Genomic DNA, 27,159 nt, shown 5'->3' with positions numbered 1-27,159 from the left:
AGATGGGCAACGCCATAACAGCCAGTACACAATTTGTTAACTCTGGCCACTGACATAGCTTTCCATGCCAATACTGGTGCACTTGAACATTTCGATTCTCATGGCAGGTTCTGCAACATTTGCTTTGAGCTGGTGCTTGTCCCCTTTACTGAAGGGATCGAGAACTTGTACAGAGTACCACAGTTAGATGTCATTGACTTCAAATGCCATTGGTGGTGAAGGGACATTTCTATGCATCCTTGCAAGCCATTTCTCATACATAGTAAAATAAATGTTCCTGAATTGATCTTCAACATTGCTTTGCTTACCAAGTGGCAAGCACTCTAACATGGAACATGGGGCAGTGCCAAAGTCACTAAAGGTGCCACCCAGCCTAGTCTGTAGAAGATGTTTCACATCTACACCAATTATGCTGAACACTTGGCAGACAAGGGTTTTTTCAGACTCTGTTTTTTTTTTATCATGTCCACTACAGCAGTTATGTTTTCCTGTAAAAATCTAATAATGCAGTAGTGTGTACTTTTTTTTACATCACTATCAATATGCGACCAAAGATCCTCACATTTCTTGCCTTTGGCATCATCACTCAGCCAAAATTCTGTAAACCGTTGCCGCATGGATAATATAGCATTCATAGCCCCTTGAACTGAGAACAATCAGCTAAAGGACACAGTTGGGATGACTCTTTGATGCCACACAAAGCAGGAAATGATCAATATTTGCGTTTTAGTTCCTGTGCATAAGAAAACAGTGTTCCAGAATGGACTAATAAGTAAACAGCATCCCTCATTAACTCTGAAGAATGTAAAGATTCTTTCAGCATACCATCTAACAAGTGGCAAGGATCTCCTACAGGGAATTAGATCAGCTCGGGTATCAATTTTGGCAGGTCATCACACAACTTTTTCTTTTATGTAGCTGAATCACTGGAAATACAAACAATATCACTCCAATCTTTGTTGAACTCGGAAATAACCTTTTTTTGAAAAGCATTCCAAGTGACACTGCGTTCTATGTTTTCCAAAAGTCTAGTGTCATGTTTTCACCCCATCCCTGATGCTTGGTGATAGCGCTCTTTATACATATACTTGTCACTATACCTTGCGTTGAATGTTTAAAGCCTGAGGTGTTGGCAATTCTCCTACTATCAATACTGACCCACTAGAAACTGTGGGCTGATGTATTAAGGGTTTTTACCCATTCTATGTGGGTAAATGTGATGACACATATTAGGAAAGATTCTTATGAAACCAGCCATTTTACCTATCAGTGAAAAAATCAAACACAGCCAAAATATTAAATATGATTTTGATATTTCCTGATGCTCAACAGTTTATAAATTAATTAAATGAGACCTAAAAAATGCTTCTAAACCCTGCATCTTTAGACCAAAGACCACAAAAACTGAAACATACAAAAGGAAGAAGAAACAATATTTTAGTGGCATTCCTAAACATCAAAACTCAAGCAGAATAATGTTAGCCAGTCTTTCTTACTGCTAGCTTGTATAACAAAGTTACATTGTATTAGCTCCTTCAGGAAGAAAACAAATTACTCTTTCACTCTTTTTCCTTTCTTTGAATGGCATTTAGTTTGTGGTTGTGCAGGTGTTTTTTCAGTGTTTATATGTTTTCACTGGTGAGGGTTATTTCTCTTTCAGTTGGGTTTTATCAGTTATTATAGGTTTATAGGTTTAAACCTAAAACCCAAAGGGGATGATGGATGGAGCATTGACAATACAAACACTCACCCCCAGTCAACTGATCTGGGTTTAATCCATCACCGTTCTTTAGCTCACTCCGCCACCCCAGTTCAGACATGGCCATATGCAAATCAGTCTGACCCTGTGCCTCAAAAACCCCACAGCCTATATATGCCTCATTCCTACTGTCTCTTTGTGCTGGAACACACAGTGCAGCCTAACATCAATGCAGGTAACCTTGCGCCACGGTGTGAAGGTGCCCGTGTTACAGGCAGGATTGGCACAAAAACAATCCTCAGATGCATTTTCATCTTTCTATGTGTGCTGCAGAATTCAGCACACATAGAAATCGGAAATAACGAGTAGACATGTAGATATTTAGCCTTGTTACGCCTCCTTATGGGAAGGCATAACATTTAGACACATTCCCAGGCTTACTAGTCTTAGTAAATCTGAGAATGCTCCTTTATCAATGGGTTAATGCATGGGAACAACCACACTTCACCCATGCAACACCTTCCCAAATGCAGAGTAAAAGCAAGGCAGCAACTTGCGTTACTCTGGATTTACTAACCCATACAGAGTCACTCAAGTTGGCTTATTGTGGCTTTCGAAATCTCGCTGAAGGCATTGCATTACCTTGCGTGACGTAATGGCGACAGAAGTTCTTCGTAAATCTAGGCCCCGGTGCGCACTGGCAACAGGCATGAACAGCTGACTTTGTAGACCCATCCAAAATGTTGAAGAAAAACACTGTGCGTGGCCATCAGCCATGGCCCTGTAGTACCAGAAACCGCTGCAGACAGAAACCAGACACAGAACCCACCAAACAAATCTTTTGGCATATTGTAATTTATATGCAGTGATACCAACCAGTGTCGTAAAATACACGCAATCAGCGTCTCTGAATCTCAACCCGGCTTACATGTCAAGGCCTGTGTCAACTATTGTATTCCAAATTGTGCATTCTTTGTTTACTGTTCTGGGTATTTAATGATCTTTTGTCTTTCTGCTTGAAGGACTGATTAGTCAATGATTATTTATATTTTAGTCATATTCCTGTTTGTTTCTCTTTTATTCTTAAATGTCTCTATATTTTTTTAATTTGTATTTATTTTCGACATCACTAATGAAACATACAGACTGGGACATAATAGAAAAAAATATTAACAGGACTACAAAGCACCTTTTCGCAATCTTTAAAACATTCTTAAATCCTGTATTAACAATATAGACAAAATATATACTAATATGCATACAAGATAAAAACGGCTGGGAGGTAGGGTTGCTCGTAAGGTATAGAAAATGCCTATACAACGTTGACGTATTATTCTATATATATCTTAGTAAATAGATCTCAAACTGTATGCCTGGGGCCTCATTCCGAGTGCCCCAGTAATGCAGCCAGTAACACCCATCTGGGATTAATGAAACTGGTGGTCTCAGTAACTTGGGAAGAGATTAATGGCTGATCACAAATGGGACTCCACTGATTATTCCCTAGTTCCCCAGGTAGTTCACCCAGAAACTCCACCTTCCTTTAGCAGCTAGGCTCCGGGTGAAACCCTACAGCTCCACGGATGTCACTATTTCAGTATAACCATGGCTCGAGTCGGGGTACCACGCAGGTGGACGGCGTCCCCCCACTTATTTTACCGGGAGCTCGATAACTATAAACTGCAACTGAGTGCAAGCCACCTTTCGTGAGGTCACTTCCTGTTGTGACGTCAACGTCCCCCCACTTCTTTTTTGGGACTTGTGCCCTAAGTGGAACTGAGGAGTCCCTTTACCTGAACTAAAAGGCCATCATAATGAGGCTCTTGAATGGTAGTACAAATATCTTCAAGATCTCTATCATTTTCATCCCATTAGGAAATAATGTTTCTGAGCTAGCATTATTAACGTCTTCTCTTTAGGTTTCAATTGCCTTGTTTGCATCCTTTCAAGCGTTAACTGTTCATAAATCGGACTGGGCCGTGTAATATATACGGTATTTGAATCTGTCAGCAGTATCCTTAATGTTGTCACCTAATTGGACCATAGTGTGTACAAACCTGCAGTTTAGCGATATATCTAATCTCTGTCAACAAACTAACCTAAAGAAAGAATTAATAGTAAACAGATATGCGAAGTAATATGTCAGAAATGCCCGAAGACACAACGCATTACTATTTCTGTTGAAGAAACAAGATACATATTGTTTTACAACCACCATATCAGAACATACGATAACCTTAAGGCAAACAAGTTTAAAAAGTAGACCAAAAATGAAAAATAACATGGACGTTCACAAGAATACATGTTCTCTGTCTGCAACTGTCCCATGAGTTTTATTGATCAGGACAGATAAAGATTCACAAATATTTTGCTGCAGGTAAGCGTGTCTTACTCTTGCAGTACCTATGTATGTCTCTCTACTTAATTCAGCAGTAATCTTTGTGACTTTTGAAAGGGGGAGGCCGGGTACTTTCTATCAATGTAGTACAACTGGTGCACCATTACTTTTGAAAGGGAGTGCCCTGTTTATTCCATTCAATATAGCAGGACTGGTGCACCATTACTTTTGAAAGGGAGTGCCCTGTTTATTCCATTCAATATAGCAGGACTGGTGCACCATTGCTTTTGAAAGGGGGTGTCCGGTTTATTGTATTAAATATAGCAGGACTGGTGCGCCATTACTTTTGAAAGGGGGTGCCCGGTTTATTCCATTCAATATAGCAGGACTGGTGCACCATTGCTTTTGAAAGGGGGTGTCCGGTTTATTCCGTTACATATAGCAGGACTGGTGCACCATTACTTTTGAAAGGGGGTGCCCGGTTTATTCCATTCAATATAGCAGGACTGGTGCACCATTGCTTTTGAAAGGGGGTGTCCGGTTTATTCCATTAAATATAGCAGGACTGGTGCACTATTACTTTTGAAAGGGGGTGTCCGGTTTATTCCATTCAATATGGCAGGACTGGTGCACCATTACATTTGAAAAGGGCTGCCTGGTTTCTTTCTACCAATGAAGCAAAACTGGGGCACTATGATTGTGTTTACCAAGGCGGATGTTGTCAGAGAGGTTACTGTCCGTTTCCGGAACCTCCCAGACACCCGGATGCAGACTATTTTTATTGTAAAGTATGCCGACACCATTCCAACCTGTAATGTGAGCTGTATTTCTGATATGAACTGAAGAGGTTTCAATCTTCACCTAACCATTCCTATCAACAGAGGTTCACCTGACAGGCTGACACATAAAAAAGAAATACTGGGGCACATGCATCAATCTAGTATTTTGCATTTCCTAAATAGCGAAAATTAAGGAATCGCTATTTAGGAATTGCAAAATCCTATGCATGAAGAAATCCTAATTTTTTTTAGGATTTCTTAAATTTCGGAATTTGCGATTCCTTAATTGCGAATTGCAATTAAGGAATGTCATTACATTGATTCCTATGGGCCTAGAGGCCCATAGGAATCAATGCCGTTTTGCATTTCTTTTTTTAGGAAATTGCAATTTGTTGATGCATTGCAAGGGTGCAGAGGGGGGTCCAAAGCACCCCCCCCCCCTGCACCCCTGAAATGTATTTTAAAGTGTATGTTTCACACACACATGTCCTAAGGACATGTGTGTCTGTAACATGACACTTTTCAAAATGCATTTTAGTGCTTTTTGAAACAATTTCGCAAATTAACACGAGGGTCAACCTCGTGTTAATTTGCACTTCCTATTTCAAAATTCGCATTTTTTTTTAAAATGGTGCATTGCATTTAAGGAATCGCCCAAATGCGATTCCTTAAATGCATTCGCATTTTTAGGAAATGCAAAAAAAACCGAATTTTGAAAAAATGTTTCATGCATCCCAAAAACGTATTTAGGAAGCGCAAACGGCCGAATTTACCGATTCGCACCGTTTGCACTTCCTAAATAGGTTGATGCATGTGCCCCTCTGCCTCTAACCACAAATGGTGTGCCAGAGGGTAGGTTGGTGTGGTGAGGAATGGTGTGAAATGAAAAAGTAGGCAATACATGCTTACATAAACGTAGATGCTCAGTCTCAAATTTCAGTCAGAACTGAGCAGTAGCCCATCGAAAAAAAAATTGCACGGTGTATCATTATTTTATCCAAATACATGTCTTCTTTATTGAAGGAAGAACAAAGTGATGCAATTAAAACAGTTTTGTCACAGGACTCGCCCGCGAACAATCATGAGAAAGGTTCTCGTTACATAATTTGGAACTGAATGTTCCCTGAGCCTCGTATGTCAAATGCAATGCATTAGTTCGTTCTCAAAATAGTAAGAGGGTCGGTTATTTCGTGACATTTTCAAATTCCAGCAATATGTTCCCAAAGCTGAATGTTCTGAACTGTGAAATGTCAGAAAGGATTTACTTCTATTATGAAATCAATCATAAAACGTGTGACTAGAATTAGAGTTGCAATAGTTAGAAAATGATTCATGAATAAATTATGCCTGGTTCATCCACACCACGTGCTTCTTCCGGGAACCTTAGGCGTCCAGTCATCGCACATGTGATGACATTTAAAACCAAGGGCCTTATTTATGAAGGCCTTGCGCCGCCGGTGCGTCACTTATAACATGGGAAAAAGTGACGCACAGTTGGCGCAAGGCCTTCAAAAATGAGGCCCCAGAAGCGGTTGGTGGTGGGAGTAGCTGCCGGGCGGTGATGTGGGGAGGGGGAGGGGCAGGGTGGGGGGTAGTAATCTATGGATTACGGAGGATTACAGGCAAGTAAACATGTAAATAAATAAAACGAATTTCGCTGCGCGCACTGCATCCCCAAATGCGAGGCAGTGGAGTGCACGCAACAAAATTTGTTTTATTTATGTATATGTTTATTTACCTGTAATCCTCCGTAAAGCATTGATTACTACCCCCCACCCTGCCCCTCCCCCTCCCCACATCACCGCCCGGCAGCTACTCCCACCTCCGACCGCTACTGTACTGTTTAAAACATACATGTCACAAGTCTGTAAAACAAATATTATGGACTACAATGCTTATTTATATTTAAATTATAAGGTAAATGGAAGCAGGGAGGTCAGTGCTGGCCAAGGGTGGGGTTGGTGTTAGATTTCATGGGGGGCTTTCTTGTGGTTTGAAGGGAATTCCATTACCTCCTCATCCAACTTCTTGTCCCATTCCTTACACCATGAGCTGTTCTCCTGCCCCACAGAAATTAATTACCTCGATAAAGTCAAAAACCTATCCACCAGGGCTGGACTGGGAATGCAAACCGGCACTGGCAATTGAGTAGGACCGTCCGCGGGGGAGGTGGGGCGAGGGTTGTTTGCACATGGAAATCACTGCTGCTGTTTGTGTTACAGGGTAGCAATATTGCAGCTATGGTGTAAATCTGCCCTGGTAACAAAATCAGCCCCCCAGGGGTCCAAACCCAGCCCCCACCCTGGTGGCCAATCGGGGAAACACCCGGTGACCGCTGCGGCCTGCTTACCTGCTATCCTCCCAATATTGCTCCTGACTATCCACCATGCATAACGGGGGAAACATGCAATAAGCACATCTCGAGAATGTAAATGTAAATGTAAATGTAAGGTGTTTTATAGCGCGCTCAATTACTGCCGGAGTATCCTGGCGCGAATGACCGCTGGGGAACCCGTCCTGGCTTTCCCTGTGAGATGGTCCCATGCTGGGTACCTCCAAGGTGAAGCCAGGCATCCCCGGCGTCTGTGGGGGGCCGTTGTAGAGATGAGGCAAGCTTAATGCCCAGAGTTACCGAGTGTGATCACTGACCAAAGTGGGCACCGAGGCGAGAATTATCAGTCCGCTGACCCTGGTCCTCGACCCTGCCGCGTCGGGAATCGAACCCTGGTCCCGGGCCGTTCTCAGCCTCCGGGTCTGCCGCCTCTAACCAGTGAGCCACACCTCTCTACATATCTATATAGAATAACTTATCTAAAATAGAGAGAAGTAAACAATCACCATAGACATGAAATGGGAGGGAAGGGTGGGCTGAAGAATGTGACAGGAAGACCTGGACTCGGAGTAATGAATATTACTGGTAAGAAAACTGATGTGCTACCCCGCATGGTGAAGGAATTGCCCTGGTGAGGGCTGGGCTGTGCCTATAACAACAACCCTGGCCCGGCACTCAATGTGGGTTTGCCAGGTACCGAAAAGCACCTGAAAAACTGACCTGATGTTCCCACACCCTGTAATCCTGGGTGAGGAAACATCGGGCCACGTGGAGTCAACCACTTATTGTAGTAACAATTTTAGCAGCACAAAGTAAACTCCTACATGTTTTAATGTTTTAAAGCAAGCATGTGCCTCTAGCATGCTTTTAAACATGATGTATAGTGATATCCACGGGAAATAGTACCAGGACCTGTGCATGTGTACCATGCACCAATTCATGTTGTACCATTCTAAGTCGAAATTGTCTAAAGATGATATGTGTCTTTTTGAACATTTTGCGACTGCTTCAATTAACATTTTGGCAGAGGAAGTTAAACAATTCTGAGACAATTCACAAATCCATTTTACGTTGTAGCACTATCTTTAGGTTGATAAGGGCTCCATTTTATCTGATGGCTATCCTCAAAAGGCAGATGCGAAAAAATTCCTAGGACGTCTAGGTATGTCAGTGTACATAAAATTAGACTCCCCAGCAGCAAAGGAGGTGACCAAGTCAGGAAAAAGAGGGAAGTGTTCTGGATTTTTTCTTTGGGAACCTTTAAACGGGGTCTCAATGCTGAGATACCCTGGGAGAACGCTATCTTGTAGGCTCCTCATATGTTTAAATCTCCTCATTCATTAATTTAATCCCCTATTAACTTTAGATTCCTTCGGGATTCTATCGATTATGGATGGAATATAGGTTATCTGTGTAGTCACCTTTCCATCATTATACCCTACAGCCCCTATTATAATTTTTCACGTATATAATGCAACCACGAGTGGTAAGTTCAACTTGGCTGTTTACCACCCTCAAAACAATTGGTATATTACTTTCTACCTCTTTTTCAATGCACTGATATGCCCTTTTGTTTAGAGCTAATATAATTCGGGGTGACATTAGCTCTCTATATATATACTTTAGTTAATTCATGCTGTTGCCTGTCTATTTAGCTCTAGACACTATAACTTTAACTAAGGCTATATTAGCTGTATTTATATTCTGTTAAAGTAGGCATTAAGCGTAGTTACGCTACCTATCACCTCTCAAGCTATAGGCATTGTGCCTCTTAACAAACCGGACGTGCACTCTCGAGCGTTTCTAATTTGGGCTGCAATGTATTTTTTACATAGCTCTTAGTGAGCAGTACTAGCCTTGGATACTGTCCAGGTTATTCTTACGAATTAGTACTAGATCCGTATCACCTAGGATACTGTTAACAGAAAACGCGGTGAGCCTTCTGTCAATCAACATCGTAGCGCACTTATGAGCGCCATTTTAGAACAGGATCGACTTGTATAACTCTAGTCCATCCTCGATTACACCGTCGTCATTAGCCTACCTCTTTCCCGCGCAAAAGACTCTCCTTAAATACGGAAGGCTTCCAATCGTTGGATACTTTGTATCCTGAAGGAGGACGAGTCCCCGCACGCTGGAACACGGAGCAGCTACATCTTGCTGTCCGCGAGTAACCTCTCGTTTCTCGGTAAGAAGCTCTCCTAGGTATTCTCTGGGAGAGCGCCCAGATCTCAGCAGTCTGTTTGATGTATTGCATCTTCGCAACTTTGTAACTAACTACGTACTCTGATCTCATTCTTTCAGAGTTTACTTTGTAATTGAACATCACGAAGCGCTTGTCCAAGTCGACTATTTACGAAGTTTTGTTTAACATAAGCGCTGGTCTGTCTTAAAATAAGGTAATTTTGAATATGGATTGTTCGTGGCATATTAATAGGCTTTACAACTCGAATCTGTAACAATTCCTCAGTTTTTAATTAACAATGTGATCTTTTGAAAGGCTAATTGCCATTTCAATTTCCATCTTTTATTAGTTCGTGATTGATGAGCAAGAGCACCATTAAAAGCCACTCTGCCTCAAGTAATAACTTTACCAGCCTATGTAACGTTTGTATGAAGGTAATGTCTCTATTCATCACACTTTAAGAATTACTCCATTTTATGATTATGCTGTTAAAATAGGCATTATCCAAGATTAATAAGTTCATCCTTCTTTCATCTTTTTCGTAGTGTATTTTCTGCACCCGTTGATATGAGACAATCTAATTATGGTCACCGCATGTTATATAAAGAATAAGCCTCATCCAGAACTTCCAAATATTGCACGTGGAAATATAAATCACTAGGTAGGCATCTTTACATTCTTGTCCTTTGGGATAATAAACCCCTTTTTTGTGCTGGTTATCTATCGCGGTCATCTATATAACAGTGAGCGGACTACGTTTGGTAGTCTTCACTAATCACTCAAGAGTCCGGTTGGGCCTGAACGTTACCATACATAGGAAATACGATCGATAATTCTTTAAATAATTATCCAATGGGCACTGTCTGCATGAACAAGCAGATCTTATTTCCCATTCCTGCATAATCATAAAACTTTGCAGGACTATCCACATGTTAAGAGCAAGAGTGTGAGCCAATGTGTTTGTATATAGATCAACAATTCGGTATACCCACACGTTACTAATTTTGAACTCCTTTATTAGGAATCCCTCCTTCCAACAAAATTTTGAGTAATCGTATTTGTATCACATGAAGATTCTCCTTGGATGCTTTTTGCTGCATGGATAGAGTCCTATTGTTGTGAGTATATCTATGGTAATTGAACTATTATGCTAAAAGCTTGGAAGGATATTCTTTTAATAAATGTTTTACGCAAAAGATAATCTACAACTAATACATAATCTGTGTATATCTAGTGCGTCTTAACAGCTCTAAGATTGAGTCTAAATGTTATTTAGAAATAACTCTACTCCAATCCTTGAATAGGTCTATGACTGGTAGCCCTCCTTATTATAAAATGGTACTCGAGAAGTCTAAAGGGGTGTCGCTCTCAGCTAAGTCAGTTACTGTACAATTGGCAAATATTATGTGGCTTATCAGAGGCCTTCAGTGTGCATAATAATAGTTAGGGTCAGCTTGACAGTTAGGAATAAAGCTTTCTAATATGTTAGGAATAATGTTGATTTCATAAATTCTATGCATGTTGAGATAACAGAAATATTTTTTCTATAATTGTATTTCAGGAATTATATTGTGTCTCCTGAAGAAGGCGGTCCCCTGCCGAAACGCGCGTCGAGTTTTAATGTTTTTTCTATTTTTATGATTATCTGTGTATTTTCGTCTATATATTGTTTGATTTGATTTTTTGTACTATGCAATTTATGTGAATCTTTTATGATTATTGCCTGTAATGCTGTCACAGATACTTTTATCTATTCACCATATTGTGTGACCGTTGGTCAGCTTCAATATGGTTTTTAATACATAAAAAATAAAAATATACTTTTTATATACTTTTGCTATTTATTTCCATGTTTTCCCTTCTTGTTAGCTGGCCCAACTTATATGTACACTGACATACCTAGACGTCCTAGGAATTTTTTCGCATCTGTTGCTACCCTGCCCTAGGAGTCTATAGATTTTCACTACCCAGGGGGTCCTTGTTATTCTCAGTTATCCTCAAAAGGCAAACATAAATGCAGCTTAAAAGATTTTATAACTGTGCAATTGTGTGCTACGACTGCGTACAGTCTTGTGGTAGTAAAATCCATTCGAGGAGGGCAGTAAGATGTGCAAGGCGTGCTTTACCTTGAAAGAGTGTGAACACCCACCAACTCCCGATTTTGTAGGCATTCACAACCTTTTTTCTGACCCATTCCAACTCTGGAAATTGATAGAACACCCCAAAGCATTGTGGAGTGTAGGGAAAGGGGTGCCTCTACAGGGAAAAAGGATTTCCTCATGGAGGAAAAATGTGCGTTTGTACTTCTGTCTTCTGTGCCACACTGCAGAAGTGTACACCCAAGTATAATTACACATTGGGGAAATACCAGCCGTTAAAATAAATGCCATACCTTCATTAATCCAAGAAAGCTGTGACAGGGGCAGTTTTCCAGGTGTAATACTGGTACAGCGTAATTTTGACCCAACCTTTACATGTCAGGAATGCGTAACATGAAAGTGCAGTTAGCACATGATTTCTGTGTGACCTCACGGAATTAAATTGAAATGTTGCACATTACATTATTATTGGAGTGCATTCACTGTAGAATTAGAAAAATCATACATAAAACTGTGTGCCTTAACTATATTAAATGGGATATTCTTTGGAGACTTGATGAATAAACCATCCTCACATATTTAGAATGTGTTTACTGTAGGAACGATAAGGATTTATGTATTGTGCGCACTAACGTTTCTCATATATTTCATAAAATGTCGTTCTTAGCCATACTTATACATGTGTATTAAAGATTTACTGTATGTCACATGCAGTATGAATATAATGTGCTGACGAAATTATATTCACTTGTGTTTAAACGGGCACATTAAATGTGCACCATTGATTTTCTATTCTAAAGTTGCCTTAATTAAGCCTGTTTTCCATTCGACATAGAATACTATTTACAATTTCTGCTTACATGACTTTTCTCTTGCTAGTGGGTTCGTACCAATTGCTATTTTGAGAATAGATACAATGCTGTATTAGTGATAGAGAGAGAGCCTGAGAAGAAGACCTTGACGAAGGAACATGGATAACCAGAACATTAACTGAAGAGTCCTATTCAGGAATGTTACAACATGGCTTGTTTGAGAAAGGATGATGTCATTCCCATGTTCAATGTGGGACATTTTGTAAATGTTACAGCTTACAACGTGAGAATGGAAAAGGACAATGGAACCCCATATGATGTGAAAAGAGAGGTGGTACCTGAGTGATTTTAGTGTGAATAACTGGAGTTTGCACCCTTTTCTGTTTTAGCCACTTTTCCTATGGTTTTAAGAGATTTAGACCTCTATGCATATTCCCTTTGATTCTTGATGAATTTTGCTTAGTTTATTACTCAAAAAATCTACTGACTCAAGAAAGCTCTTGATGGAGCTTCTACAACGCTGACACCTTCTCTCACTTCCGGTACTTTCCCTCATTTTTCTTTTTTTCTGCATTTCCCTGAATTTTGAGATGTCTTAGACTAATGAATCATCCTCTTAGTTTGGCTTTTAACATAGACAATTCTAGATTTACTCATGTATGGGAGAAAGGACCAGAAACTCTTCTCTGAGCATTAGATTTTATTGCTGAACTTCTTTTTTGCCTTATACTGGTATGCCTAAACTTCTTGAGGAGGTTGGATTTTCCAGTTGTTATTCTGTATCTTTATAGCACAATGCTGAGATTCATGTATCTTAACTTGATGGATAATTTGTAATAGACCTTCTTAACTATAGTTACTGATTCCTGGTCTTTATTTTGTAGGCAAATGGGCTACACTGATAACTGAAATTGATTGATGTAATGTTAACTCCCTTCACCTCTCAGTCGGGAAGAAAGTTCCATCGGAGGACAAACGGTAAGGGGGCTGGTTCAAAATGGTGCATCAACTTGGTAGCACTTCGGATGGTTTCCCGCTGATGTGAGGGAGTTAGGGTGTCCTATTTAGAAATTGCCCAAGCCCAGTCCAAACCACAAAAGCCATGGTTCCGTTGAAGGATTGATGAAGTTCCAGCGGTTCAAAAACTATTTGTAACAGCGGAGGAGTGTGAGTATTAATAGGGTTGCATGTTGCAATTGCATATGCTTAGATTGGAGTATTTTGTAGTGGCTATGTGGAGGTCTGCGTATGTGATTTAGGTGCTTGTGTGAATGCTGTGCTTGATGCAGAGAAGTTGAAGGGGTTATTGGCTCCATCGTAGCCTTAGATCCCAGGATATAAAGGGACTAAAAGTCAAGTTGTCAGTGTAGAAAACACTGGGTGTATTTGTCTGCTGTGCTGTGGTGCTGGTTGTGAGACATCGTTAACAGCATTATTAAGATAGGGACTTTGTCTTCACGTGATTGTGAGGTGTGGTTGGTATAGTGAACCTCAGTACACAAGGAGGAACTGTACCAATCTGGATGAGATCCTACTGATCAAGGTTTAATTTGAAGTGAATGTCAGAAAAGGTTGTAAAGTGTTGTTCTGAAGTGGTTCTTGTGGGTATAAAAATCTTTAATTTTATTAGAGGAGCAGACAGTTAGTTTTTTAAATTGCTTGCCTTTGTTTTGTGCATAGTTTGCTGGGAGAAACATGTTCTTGAAATTGTAAAGGAAGGTGAGCTTCTGCAAAGAGTAATGTCACAGTGTGCCGGACTGGTGTTGGTTGTGATCGCTGAACAGAGAATTGTGTCTGAGAAATAATTTCCTGGTTTAAATGAAAAGTAATTTGTGAATCTTACATATTAGTCCCAAAATTAAATTCTTTAAAGCTCTACAAAGTCTAATGAAGGGAGATGTGACTGTACCTATTAGAAAAGGGGAAGAGACACGACCAGGTCATATTATGGCATTAGATGTGGGTCTTCACACGTGTATTTGGCTAGAACGATGAGATGCTTTAATGAACAAGGAAGAAGGGAACGGTAAACAAAAGGATAAGAAAAAGAAGAAAAAGACTGATGACACAGAGAACGCAGTTGAGGACAGTGATAGCGATTCAAATGAGGACTTTATAACCGAGTTATTGTTACACCGTTCACCACCGTACAATGTGACTCAAACTGGAAGAGCCAGTATTGTACATAAAGGTGAAACCTTTGATGTGCCTACAGCACCAGTAAATCTAAATTCTAATCCAATGGGAGAAACTTCAGGAATGACAGCCCCTTCACATTCAATTGCCTTAAATGCCCCAGATGCACCAACAATTCCTGTTAGAAATGGTCCCGTAGTTCCTTTGTATCATCCTGGAGTGGTAGGAAATACTACGCATACTTTGGCTGTTCCGACTGGGATGAATACTTTAGGTAACAATCTTGTGGGCTCGACAATGAGACCAATCCCTCAGAATCCTTTGGTTCTGTCACAAAGGAATAACATATATGCTACGAGTGCAAACTATACATTAAATTGGATAGGATTTGACATGAATGGAAGGTTTTTCCAAAGATCGCCACCCTTTTTTATGCACAACACAAATTAGCCTTCAAGAGTTACTAACAGTACCCCCAAGACAACACTTCCAATTGGTTTGCAAAATTCAGACATGTCCCTTTTGAATTCACCACCTGGTATAAATCATGGTTTCTTTAGCAGAGAGATCATTCTTAATACTCATGTAGAACAACCAGGCCTTACTGCCCAAGAACTCAACGATTGGTTCAGAGGTATAGATACCCCGACTAGTAGCGGAAACCCAGATACAAGTAGAAGGGATACTCTGGCTCCTGAGCGGGAATGAACACTGGAGGTGGCAAAATATAAAATCGAATTAGAAGAAATGATACTTGAAACCCTTGCATGCCCCACCAAAATGTCTATCGTGATAATGAGTTATTGTTCATGTGTAAAGATATTACCTATTGTTCAAGTGTAAAGATATTACCAGACGTGCAAAACAAGCTCATGAAAGATTGTCTGAATTGGCTTTTAGATATGAAATTGACTTACAGAAATACAAAGCCCTACAGAGAATGTACCATTTAAGCTTTAATGGAAGGGATCTTGCTAACATGAGACTGCCAGGAATGAAGTTACTGATGAAAGGATAAATAGCTTATATTCGAAAATGGAGTAAGCTGCATATTAGGGAAGGTAGATGGACAAAGCAAAAAGAACTAAAGAAAGTTAGAATAGAATTAGCTCCACCTGGAGATGAGGAAGAGAATAAGGATATACATATAATTCCCCTGAAAGAACTTCCTGGTGGAGGTTATGTCCACATACCTTGGAGCAGGACTGATCTTATGTCATTCACAAATGATTTTCTGAAATTGAGAGAGAATCCAGTGAAATGGTACAGACAGGTTGATCAGTTTGTAAATATATCAAACGTTTTGTGGAATGATTTGAATACCTTATTTGAAACTGTGGCTTCAGGTGAGTTCTGGGTGGAATGTAAAGTGGCTGTGAATTGGCCTGAAAGGGAGCCCTTGAGGCATCCTATATCACATGCTCCGTCACCTGTGGTGATGAAAAAGTATAATCAGGTGATTACACTTTTGAAATCGAAAATATCTCCTAAAGATATTGATTGGGTCAAGAGTCCAAATAAACAATACAAGCCTATTATGAGAGATTGTTGCAGGCATTTAAGCAGAATAGTGGAACAGAGATGATTTTTCTACAGACATGGGGCATTTTGTGTACAGGTTTGTGCATGGATTGAAACCTGAGATAATTCCATGATTCCATGGCACTTGATTTGTTGGCAGAGTAAGCCCATTGATGAGCTATTGCGATAAGCAAAACATTGCAAGAATGAATTGTAAATGAAACATAAAAAAATTAAAGGAGAAGATAATGATGGCACAGATGTAAGCCTCACTGTGAGGTTTGAATCAACAGTTTTTTGGGAATGCTGGTCCCAAGCTGGGAGTGTATGAGCAAGGAGGTCCTGTAATGCAGGGTTGAAATAGATTTCAACCAAAAGGTAGAGGTCATGGTGTTTCAGTTGATACGACTACAGGGACTGATGTGTGACTTTTAAAAAGTCCAATCCTTGCCATGTCTGTGGCAAGTTAGGGCATTGGAAGCACGAATGTCGATTTAATGCTTGTAACATGGCAAATAGGAACCAGGTTCAGAATGGTGCACTTGTGCAATCTCAATGTAATAATACGGATCAGACACTGCAAGCTGAGAGAGTACAAAATTACAATGAACCCCAAGCTCAGGTAACGCAGGTTTCACAAACCCCAATGCCATAACAGAATACAAATGTTCAGAGATTTAATTTGAATCAAATTCCCAATGTAAACAACAAGCCATTTGTGAATCATGGTACCACTCTACAGTACTCTGTTATACAGACAGATGAGGATTACAGCTCAGACCTGTTGCAATGACATGGCCAGAGAATTAAGGAGGATTGAGTGCTTGGCGCAACCTTAGTGGTAGACCAGTGTGATACAATAAAGGATGGCAGGGTGTTTGGTTTTTCGATTTAATTCTCAATAGACATTGGTGTTGCCTGCTCTACAGTGAGAATAGCAGAGGTTTCCAACCTACTCCTCTCGGGAAAAAGAATCCAAGTTGTAGGAGTTGCAAACAAAACAAATGACTATTCGTGTTTCAGAAGCAGTACCTGTCAAAACAGGATCCTTCGAGGAGAATCATTGATTTTTGGTGTGTGACTCGAGTACTGTAAATCTACTTGGACAAGACCTTTTGTGCAAACTAAATAGTTCCATATACTGTTACCCAAACAGCATAGAATTTTAGACTTGTGATGCAGACATTGTTTCTAAACTTTTTAATCAGATCACAGGAATCAGACTTAACCCTATTTTGACAAAAGATGATTTACATCTGGAGCTTAGACACGTAGTAATGCCTAAAGTCTGGGACTTTTCAGGGAAAGATATAGGTCTCACAAAGGGTGATGAACCAGTCCACATAACAGTGAAACCTAAATGCTGAGTACCCAAGGAACCCACAAAACAATCTGATCTCGGAAACCTTTGCTGGGATTACTCCAGTGATTGACTCAATGATAGAGCAAGGCATTCTTAAAGAGATTGTGGGGAGTCCATGTAACTCACCCACCATTGGTTTACAGAAACCCAATGGAACGTATACATTGTCTAAAACCTGCGAAAGGTCAACTCCATTGTTGTCTCTTGTTGTCCTGTGGTATTGAATCCAGCTGTGATTTTCTTTCAGATTCCATGTGAGACAGAGTTGTTCTCTGTCTTTAATTTATGTCAAACCTTCTTCTCCATAACATTGCATGAGGATAGCCAATTCCTCTTCGCATTTTGGTTAATCAGTCATCTTTTGGCATGGTGCTGAGTTCTTTAAGGGTATATTGAGAGTCTGTCAACATTTAACCAAATACCTATGTAGAATGTGGTAATGCCATATTGTTCAGATCTGGTCAAATACATTGATGACCTATAGGTGGCATCAAATACTCAAGAAGCTTGCAAGCGAGACACAATTGTTCTGTTGAACAACTTAGCTGAGAATGAACATAAAGTGTCCCAGACCAAATGACAGTACTGTCAGAAAGAAGTCCCGTACCTATGACATCACATTGAGAAAAGTGCGAGGAAGATGTCACAAGAAAGAAAATCGTCAATACTGAAAATAAATCCCCATCTACCCAAAGAGATGTCAGGATGTTCTTGGGAATGGTGGACTACAGTCAACAGTGGATTCCAAAATTTTCCCTAGTGGTAAGCCTTTGCAGAAGCTGGCACACAGAGGTGTGTAAAATCCGGTACCATGGGATGACAGCTGAATGTGTGCATTCTAAGTTCTAAGAGAATGTCTCTTCTGTGCCCTTACATTGAGAATGTTAAAATGTGTTGCTTTGTTTTGCAGTTAGAGGGAGGGCTGCACTCTCTCAGTGCTAACTCAGATGCACGGGAATGCCCGCAGGCCCGTTGCCTACATTTCATCCTCACTTGATCCAGTAGCTGCTGCTTTGCCCTGCTGTCTTAAAGTTGTGTCATCTACAGGTGTCAGTACTGAGTCCTGCGAGAACACTGCTATGGGTCACCCCTTGGCAGTCTTTGTTCCCCTTTCTGTAGAAGAACTCGGACCAGACCCCCCTCCAACACCTTACCAACAGTCGTCTTACTAAGTATGAAGAAATTAAACTTGGTGCGGATAATGTCACCTTGAGTAGATGCACTGTGCTGAGCCCTGCTACTCTGTTACCCGTACCTAGAAATTATGTCATTGAAGGTGAAGTTGAGCATGACTGTCTAGATGTTACTGAACTACGCACCAAGCGAGACCTGACATACAAGATGAGGCCCTACCTGAATCAAAATATGTGATGTTTGTTGATGTCTTCTGCTTACAAGACCATGAAGAAAACCTGACAGCTGCCTACATAGTCTGCACTGTCTCATGTGTGGTCGAAGCCTCCTGGCTTCCAGGATTTTTTTCTGCACAAGTGGCTGAATTGATTGCTCTTACTAGGACATGCTGTGCTTCAGACCAGCTGAGAGTGACCATTTTCACAAACAGTCCGTATGGCTGTGGTGTTGTTCATGTCTGTGCACAGTTATGGTTGCAACATGGATTTATGACCTCTTCTGGGTCACCTATAATAAATGATGAGAGTGTCTATAACCTGTTATAGGCATTATCAATCACTCAATCAAAAAATGTATATAGCGCGCTACTCACCCGGAGGGTCTCAAGGCGCTTGGGGGAGGGGGGTCTGCTACTGCTCGAACAGCCAGGTCTTGAGTTGCTTCCTGAAGGAGAGGTGGTCTTGGGTCTGACGGAGGTGGATGGGGAGGGAGTTCCATGTCTTGGCTGCCAGGTAGGAGAAGGATCTTCCTCCCATGGTGGCTCTTCGGATGCGTGGAACGGCGGCGAGGGTGTGGTTGGTCGAACGAAGCTGGCGGGTGGGAGTGTAGAAGGTCAGGCGGTTGTTGAGGTACCTGGGGCCCAGGTCGTGGAGGTCCTTGTGTGCGTGGGTGAGGAGACGGAACTTGATTCTCTTGTTGACGGGGAGCCAGTGCAGGTCTCTCAGGTGTCCGGAGATGTAGCTGTGGATGTCCAGGATGAGTCGTGTGGAGGCGTTCTGGATGCGTTGGAGTCTCTTCTGTAGTTTGGCTGTGGTTCCGGTGTAGAGGGTGTTTCCGTAGTCCAGTCGACTGGTGACGAGTGCCTGTGTGACCGTCTTCCTAGTTTCGATGGGGATCCATCGGAAGATCTTCCGGAGCATGCGTAGGATGTTGAAGCACGAGGACGAGACGGCGTTGACTTGTCTCGTCATCGAGAGGGAGGAGTCCAGGATGAAGCCCAGGTTGTGTGCGTGGTCCGTTGGCTTGGGTGCGCTGCCCAGGGCAGGGGGCCACCAGGAGTCGTCCCAGGTGGAGGAAGATGGTCCCAGGATGAGGACTTCCGTCTTGTCTGAGTTGAGTTTCAAGCGGCTGTTCTTCATCCACTCGGCTACTTCTTTCATCCCTTCGTGTAGGTTGGTTCTCGCGGTGGCTGGGTCGTTGGTGAGGGAGAGGATCAGCTGAGTGTCGTCGGCGTAGGAGATGATGTTGAGGTTGTGTTGGCGTGCGATGGCCACGAGGGGGCTCATGTAGATGTTGAAGAGGGTGGGGCTGAGTGATGATCCTTGTTTTACGCCGCAGATGACTTCGGTGGCCTCGGATCTGAATGGGGGAGGCGGACTCTCTGAGTTCTTCCGGCGAGGAACGAGATGATCCACTCCAGAGCCTTCTCTTGTATTCCGATGTTGCTGAGGCGTTGTACTAGGGTGCGGTGGCAGACAGTGTCAAATGCTGCGGAGAGGTCCAGGAGGATGAGGGCAGCTGTTTCCCCGTTGTCGAGCAGGGCTCGGATGTCGTCAGTGGATGCGATGGGGGCGGACTCGGTGCTGTGGTTGGCTCGGAAGCCGGACTGCAAGGGGTCGAGGGATCCGTTTGTCTCGAGGAAGGTGGTGAGCTGCCAGTTGACGGTCTTCTCGATGACTTTAGCAGGAAACGGGAGGAGCGAGATGGGGCGGTAGTTCTTGAGGTCGGTGGGGTCAGCTGATGGTTTCTTCAGGAGGGCGCTGAGTTCGGCATGCTTCCAGCTCTCCGGGAAGGTGGCGGTGTTGAAGGAGCAGTTGATGACGTCTCGGAGTTGGGGTGCAATGATGGAGGCGGCCTTGTTGAAGATGTGGTGGGGGCATGGGTCGGTTGGTGATCCGGAGTGGATGGTGTCCTTGTTGAAGATGTGATGGGGGCATGGGTCGGTTGGTGATCCGGAGTGGATGGTGTTCATCGTGTGGATGGTGTCTTCGGTGCTGACCGGGGTTCAGGCGCAGAGGGTGGTGGTGGGAGGCGTCGGTTCGGTGGTTGGGTGCGTGGGCTGTGTGCCGAAGCTGTTGTGTATGTCAGCGATCTTGCTGTGGAAGAACGAGGTGAGTGAGTCGCAGAGTTCTTGCGAGGGGGTGATGTAGTTGGTTCAGGCGTTGGGGTTCGAGAGCTCTTTGACAATGTTGAAGAGTTCTTTGCTGTTGTGTGCGTTGTTGTCTAGTCGTTGCTTGAATGCTGTCTTCTTGGTGGCGTGGATCAACTGGTGGTGTTTGCGGGTGGCATGCTTGAGGGCGGTCATGTTGTCTGTAGTCGGGTCTTTGCGCCAGGCTTTCTCGAGGGTGCGGCAGTTCTTCCTGGAGTTCATGAGCTCGTCGTTGAACCAGGAAGCCTTCTTGCTGCCGGGTGTACTGGGATGGTTTTTCAGGGGTGCGAGGTCGTCAGCGCAGTTGGTGATCCACTGTGTGAGGTTGTTGGCTGCCTGGTTGGGGTTACAGCTGCCTGCCCAGATTGTGTTTTTGAACTGCGCCGCATATCACAACTGCACTGATTGTGTCATTGTGGGTAACAGATATGTGGATGAGGCCAAAAAATATTGTGCCCTGAATGTTGGTACCTTTAATGGAGAGTATCAGAAGGAAAAGCAAGGATGAAACAATTTGCCATCTGGTGTTAACTACAGTTGATACTTGGGAGGAAGTTAAGAGATTACAGGAAGAATTGTCAGAAGCACAACAGCAAGGATGGATTAGAGCAGGTTGTGTTAAAAGAAATGAGAATGATATTTGTGTTTCATGGCCAGAGAAAGAAGGAGGATTGAGTGCTTGGCGCAACCTTAGTGGTAGACCAGTGTGATACAATAAAGGATGGCAGGGTGTTTGGTTTTTCGATTTAATTCTCAATAGACATTGGTGTTGCCTGCTCTACAGTGAGAATAGCAGAGGTTTCCAACCTACTCCTCTCGGGAAAAAGAATCCAAGTTGTAGGAGTTGCAAACAAAACAAATGACTATTCGTGTTTCAGAAGCAGTACCTGTCAAAACAGGATCCTTCGAGGAGAATCATTGATTTTTGGTGTGTGACTCGAGTACTGTAAATCTACTTGGACAAGACCTTTTGTGCAAACTAAATAGTTCCATATACTGTTACCCAAACAGCATAGAATTTTAGACTTGTGATGCAAACATTGTTTCTAAACTTTTTAATCAGATCACAGGAATCAGACTTAACCCTATTTTGACAAAAGATGATTTACATCTGGAGCTTAGACACGTAGTAATGCCTAAAGTCTGGGACTTTTCAGGGAAAGATATAGGTCTCACAAAGGGTGATGAACCAGTCCACATAACAGTGAAACCTAAATGCTGAGTACCCAAGGATCCCACAAAACAATCTGATCTCGGAAACCTTTGCTGGGATTGCTCCAGTGATTGACTCAATGATAGAGCAAGGCATTCTTAAAGAGATTGTGGGGAGTCCATGTAACTCACCCACCATTGATTTACAGAAACCCAATGGAACGTATACATTGTCTAAAACCTGCGAAAGGTCAACTCCATTGTTGTCTCTTGTTGTCCTGTGGTATTGAATCCAGCTGTGATTTTCTTTCAGATTCCATGTGAGGCAGAGTTGTTCTCTGTCTTTAATTTATGTCAAACCTTCTTCTCCATAACATTGCATGAGGATAGCCTATTCCTCTTCGCATTTTGGTTAATCAGTCATCTTTTGGCATGGTGCTGAGTTCTATAAGGGTATATTGAGAGTCTGTCAACATTTAACCAAATACCTATGTAGAATGTGGTAATGCCATATTGTTCAGATCTGGTCAAATACATTGATGACCTATAGGTGGCATCAAATACTCAAGAAACTTGCAAGCGAGACACAATTGTTCTGTTGAACAACTTAGCTGAGAATGAACATAAAGTGTCCCAGACCAAATGACAGTACTGTCAGAAAGAAGTCCCGTACCTATGACATCACATTGAGAAAAGTGCGAGGAAGATGTCACAAGAAAGAAAATCGTCAATACTGAAAATAAATCCCCATCTACCCAAAGAGATGTCAGGATGTTCTTGGGAATGGTGGACTACAGTCAACAGTGGATTCCAAAATTTTCCCTAGTGGTAAGCCTTTGTAGAAGCTGGCACACAGAGGTGTGTAAAATCCGGTACCATGGGATGACAGCTGAATGTGTGCCTTCTAAGTTCTAAGAGAATGTCTCTGCTGTGCCCTTACATTGAGAATGTTAAAATGTGTTGCTTTGTTTTGCAGTTAGAGGGAGGGCTGCACTCTCTCAGTGCTAACTCAGATGCACGGGAATGCCCGCAGGCCCGTTGCCTACATTTCATCCTCACTTGATCCAGTAGCTGCTGCTTTGCCCTGCTGTCTTAAAGTTGTGTCATCTACAGGTGTCAGTACTGAGTCCTGCGAGAACACTGTTATGGGTCACCCCTTGGCAGTCTTTGTTCCCCTTTCTGTAGAAGAACTCGGTCCAGACCCCCCTCCAACACCTTACCAACAGTCGTCTTACTAAGTATGAAGAAATTAAACTTGGTGCGGATAATGTCACCTTGAGTAGATGCACTGTGCTGAGCCCTGCTACTCTGTTACCCGTACCTAGAAATTATGTCATTGAAGGTGAAGTTGAGCATGACTGTCTAGATGTTACTGAACTACGCACCAAGCCGAGACCTGACATACAAGATGAGGCACTACCTGAATCAAAATATGTGATGTTTGTTGATGTCTTCTGCTTACAAGACCATGAAGAAAACCTGACAGCTGCCTACATAGTCTGCACTGTCTCATGTGTGGTCGAAGCCTCCTGGCTTCCAGGATTTTTTTCTGCACAAGTGGCTGAATTGATTGCTCTTACTAGGACATGCTGTGCTTCAGACCAGCTGAGAGTGACCATTTTCACAAACAGTCCGTATGGCTGTGGTGTTGTTCATGTCTGTGCACAGTTATGGTTGCAACATGGATTTATGACCTCTTCTGGGTCACCTATAATAAATGATGAGAGTGCCTATAACCTGTTATAGGCATTATCAATCACTCAATCAAAAAATTTATATAGTGCGCTACTCACCCGGAGGGTCTCAAGGCGCTTGGGGGAAGGGGGTCTGCTACTGCTCGAACAGCCAGGTCTTGAGTTGCTTCCTGAAGGAGAGGTGGTCTTGGGTCTGACGGAGGTGGATGGGGAGGGAGTTCCATGTCTTGGCTGCCAGGTAGGAGAAGGATCTTTCTCCCATGGTGGCTCTTCGGATGCGTGGAACGGCGGCGAGGGTGTGGTTGGTCGAACGAAGCTGGCGGGTGGGAGTGTAGAAGGTCAGGCGGTTGTTGAGGTACCTGGGGCCCAGGTCGTGGAGGTCCTTGTGTGCGTGGGTGAGGAGACGGAACTTGATTCTCTTGTTGATGGGGAGCCAGTGCAGGTCTCTCAGGTGTCCGGAGATGTAGCTGTGGATGTCCAGGATGAGTCGTGCGGAGGCGTTCTGGATGCGTTGGAGTCTCTTCTGTAGTTTGGCTGTGGTTCCGGTGTAGAGGGTGTTTCCGTAGTCCAGTCGACTGGTGACGAGTGCCTGTGTGACCGTCTTCCTAGTTTCGATGGGGATCCATCGGAAGATCTTCCGGAGCATGCGTAGGATGTTGAAGCACGAGGACGAGACAGCGTTGACTTGTCTGGTCATCGAGAGGGAGGAGTCCAGGATGAAGCCCAGGTTGTGTGCGTGGTCCCTTGGTTTGGGTGCGCTGCCCAGGGCAGGGGGCCACCAGGAGTCGTCCCAGGTGGAGGAAGATGGTCCCAGGATGAGGACTTCCGTCTTGTCTGAGTTGAGTTTCAAGCGGCTGTTCTTCATCCACTCGGCTACTTCTTTCATCCCTTCGTGTAGGTTGGTTCTCGCGGTGGCTGGGTCGTTGGTGAGGGAGAGGATCAGCTGAGTGTCGTCGGCGTAGGAGATGATGTTGAGGTTGTGTTGGCGTGCGATGGCCGCGAGGGGGCTCATGTAGATGTTGAAGAGGGTGGGGCTGAGTGAAGATCCTTGTTTTACGCCGCAGATGACTTCGGTGGCCTCGGATCTGAACGGGGGAGGCGGACTCTCTGAGTTCTTCCGGCGAGGAACGAGATGATCCACTCCAGAGCCTTCTCTTGTATTCCGATGTTGCTGAGGCGTTGTACTAGGGTGCGGTGGCAGACAGTGTCAAATGCTGCGGAGAGGTCCAGGAGGATGAGGGCAGCTGTTTCCCCGTTGTCGAGCAGGGCTCGGATGTCGTCAGTGGATGCGATGGGGGCGGTCTCGGTGCTGTGGTTGGCTCGGAAGCCGGACTGCAAGGGGTCGAGGGATCCGTTTGTCTCGAGGAAGGTGGTGAGCTGCCAGTTGACGGTCTTCTCGATGACTTTAGCAGGAAACGGGAGGAGCGAGATGGGGCGGTAGTTCTTGAGGTCGGTGGGGTCAGCTGATGGTTTCTTCAGGAGGGCGCTGAGTTCGGCATGCTTCCAGCTCTCCGGGAAGGTGGCGGTGTTGAAGGAGCAGTTGATGACGTCTCGGAGTTGGGGTGCAATGACGGAGGCGGCCTTGTTGAAGATGTGGTGGGGGCATGGGTCGGTTGGTGATCCGGAGTGGATGGTGTCCTTGTTGAAGATGTGGTGGGGGCATGGGTCGGTTGGTGATCCGGAGTGGATGGTGTTCATCGTGTGGATGGTGTCTTCGGTGCTGACCGGGGTTCAGGCGCGGAGGGTGGTGGTGGGAGGCGTCGGTTCGGTGGTTGGGTGCGTGGGCTGTGTGCCGAAGCTGTTGTGTATGTCGGCGATCTTGCTGTGGAAGAACGAGGCGAGTGAGTCGCAGAGTTCTTGCGAGGGGGTGATGTAGTTGGTTCCGGCGTTGGGGTTCGAGAGCTCTTTGACAATGTTGAAGAGTTCTTTGCTGTTGTGTGCGTTGTTGTCTAGTCGTTGCTTGAATGCTGTCTTCTTGGTGGCGTGGATCAACTGGTGGTGTTTGCGGGTGGCATGCTTGAGGGCGGCCATGTTGTCTGTAGTCGGGTCTTTGCGCCAGGCTTTCTCGAGGGTGCGGCAGTTCTTCCTGGAGTTCATGAGCTCGTCGTTGAACCAGGAAGCCTTCTTGCTGCCGGGTGTACTGGGATGGTTTTTCAGGGGTGCGAGGTCGTCAGCGCAGTTGGTGATCCACTGTGTGAGGTTGTTGGCTGCCTGGTTGGGGTTACAGCTGCCTGCCCAGATTGTGTTTTTGAACTGCGCCGCATATCACAACTGCACTGATTGTGTCATTGTGGGTAACAGATATGTGGATGAGGCCAAAAAATATTGTGCCCTGAATGTTGGTACCTTTAATGGAGAGTATCAGAAGGAAAAGCAAGGATGAAACAATTTGCCATCTGGTGTTAACTACAGTTGATACTTGGGAGGAAGTTAAGAGGTTACAGGAAGAATTGTCAGAAGCACAACAGCAAGGATGGATTAGAGCAGGTTGTGTTAAAAGAAATGAGAATGATATTTGTGTTTCATGGCCAGAGAAAGAAGGAGGATTGAGTGCTTGGCGCAACCTTAGTGGTAGACCAGTGTGATACAATAAAGGATGGCAGGGTGTTTGGTTTTTCGATTTAATTCTCAATAGACATTGGTGTTGCCTGCTCTACAGTGAGAATAGCAGAGGTTTCCAACCTACTCCTCTCGGGAAAAAGAATCCAAGTTGTAGGAGTTGCAAACAAAACAAATGACTATTCGTGTTTCAGAAGCAGTACCTGTCAAAACAGGATCCTTCGAGGAGAATCATTGATTTTTGGTGTGTGACTCGAGTACTGTAAATCTACTTGGACAAGACCTTTTGTGCAAACTAAATAGTTCCATATACTGTTACCCAAACAGCATAGAATTTTAGACTTGTGATGCAGACATTGTTTCTAAACTTTTTAATCAGATCACAGGAATCAGACTTAACCCTATTTTGACAAAAGATGATTTACATCTGGAGCTTAGACACGTAGTAATGCCTAAAGTCTGGGACTTTTCAGGGAAAGATATAGGTCTCACAAAGGGTGATGAACCAGTCCACATAACAGTGAAACCTAAATGCTGAGTACCCAAGGAACCCACAAAACAATCTGACCTCGGAAACCTTTGCTGGGATTACTCCAGTGATTGACTCAATGATAGAGCAAGGCATTCTTAAAGAGATTGTGGAGAGTCCATGTAACTCACCCACCATTGGTTTACAGAAACCCAATGGAACGTATACATTGTCTAAAACCTGCGAAAGGTCAACTCCATTGTTGTCTCTTGTTGTCCTGTGGTATTGAATCCAGCTGTGATTTTCTTTCAGATTCCATGTGAGGCAGAGTTGTTCTCTGTCTTTAATTTATGTCAAACCTTCTTCTCCATAACATTGCATGAGGATAGCCAATTCCTCTTCGCATTTTGGTTAATCAGTCATCTTTTGGCATGGTGCTGAGTTCTATAAGGGTATATTGAGAGTCTGTCAACATTTAACCAAATACCTATGTAGAATGTGGTAATGCCATATTGTTCA

Source organism: Lissotriton vulgaris, chromosome 11 (genome assembly GCF_964263255.1).
Source record: "Lissotriton vulgaris chromosome 11, aLisVul1.2, whole genome shotgun sequence".
Taxonomy (NCBI): domain Eukaryota; kingdom Metazoa; phylum Chordata; class Amphibia; order Caudata; family Salamandridae; genus Lissotriton; species Lissotriton vulgaris.
This window is presented reverse-complemented; position numbering follows the sequence as displayed.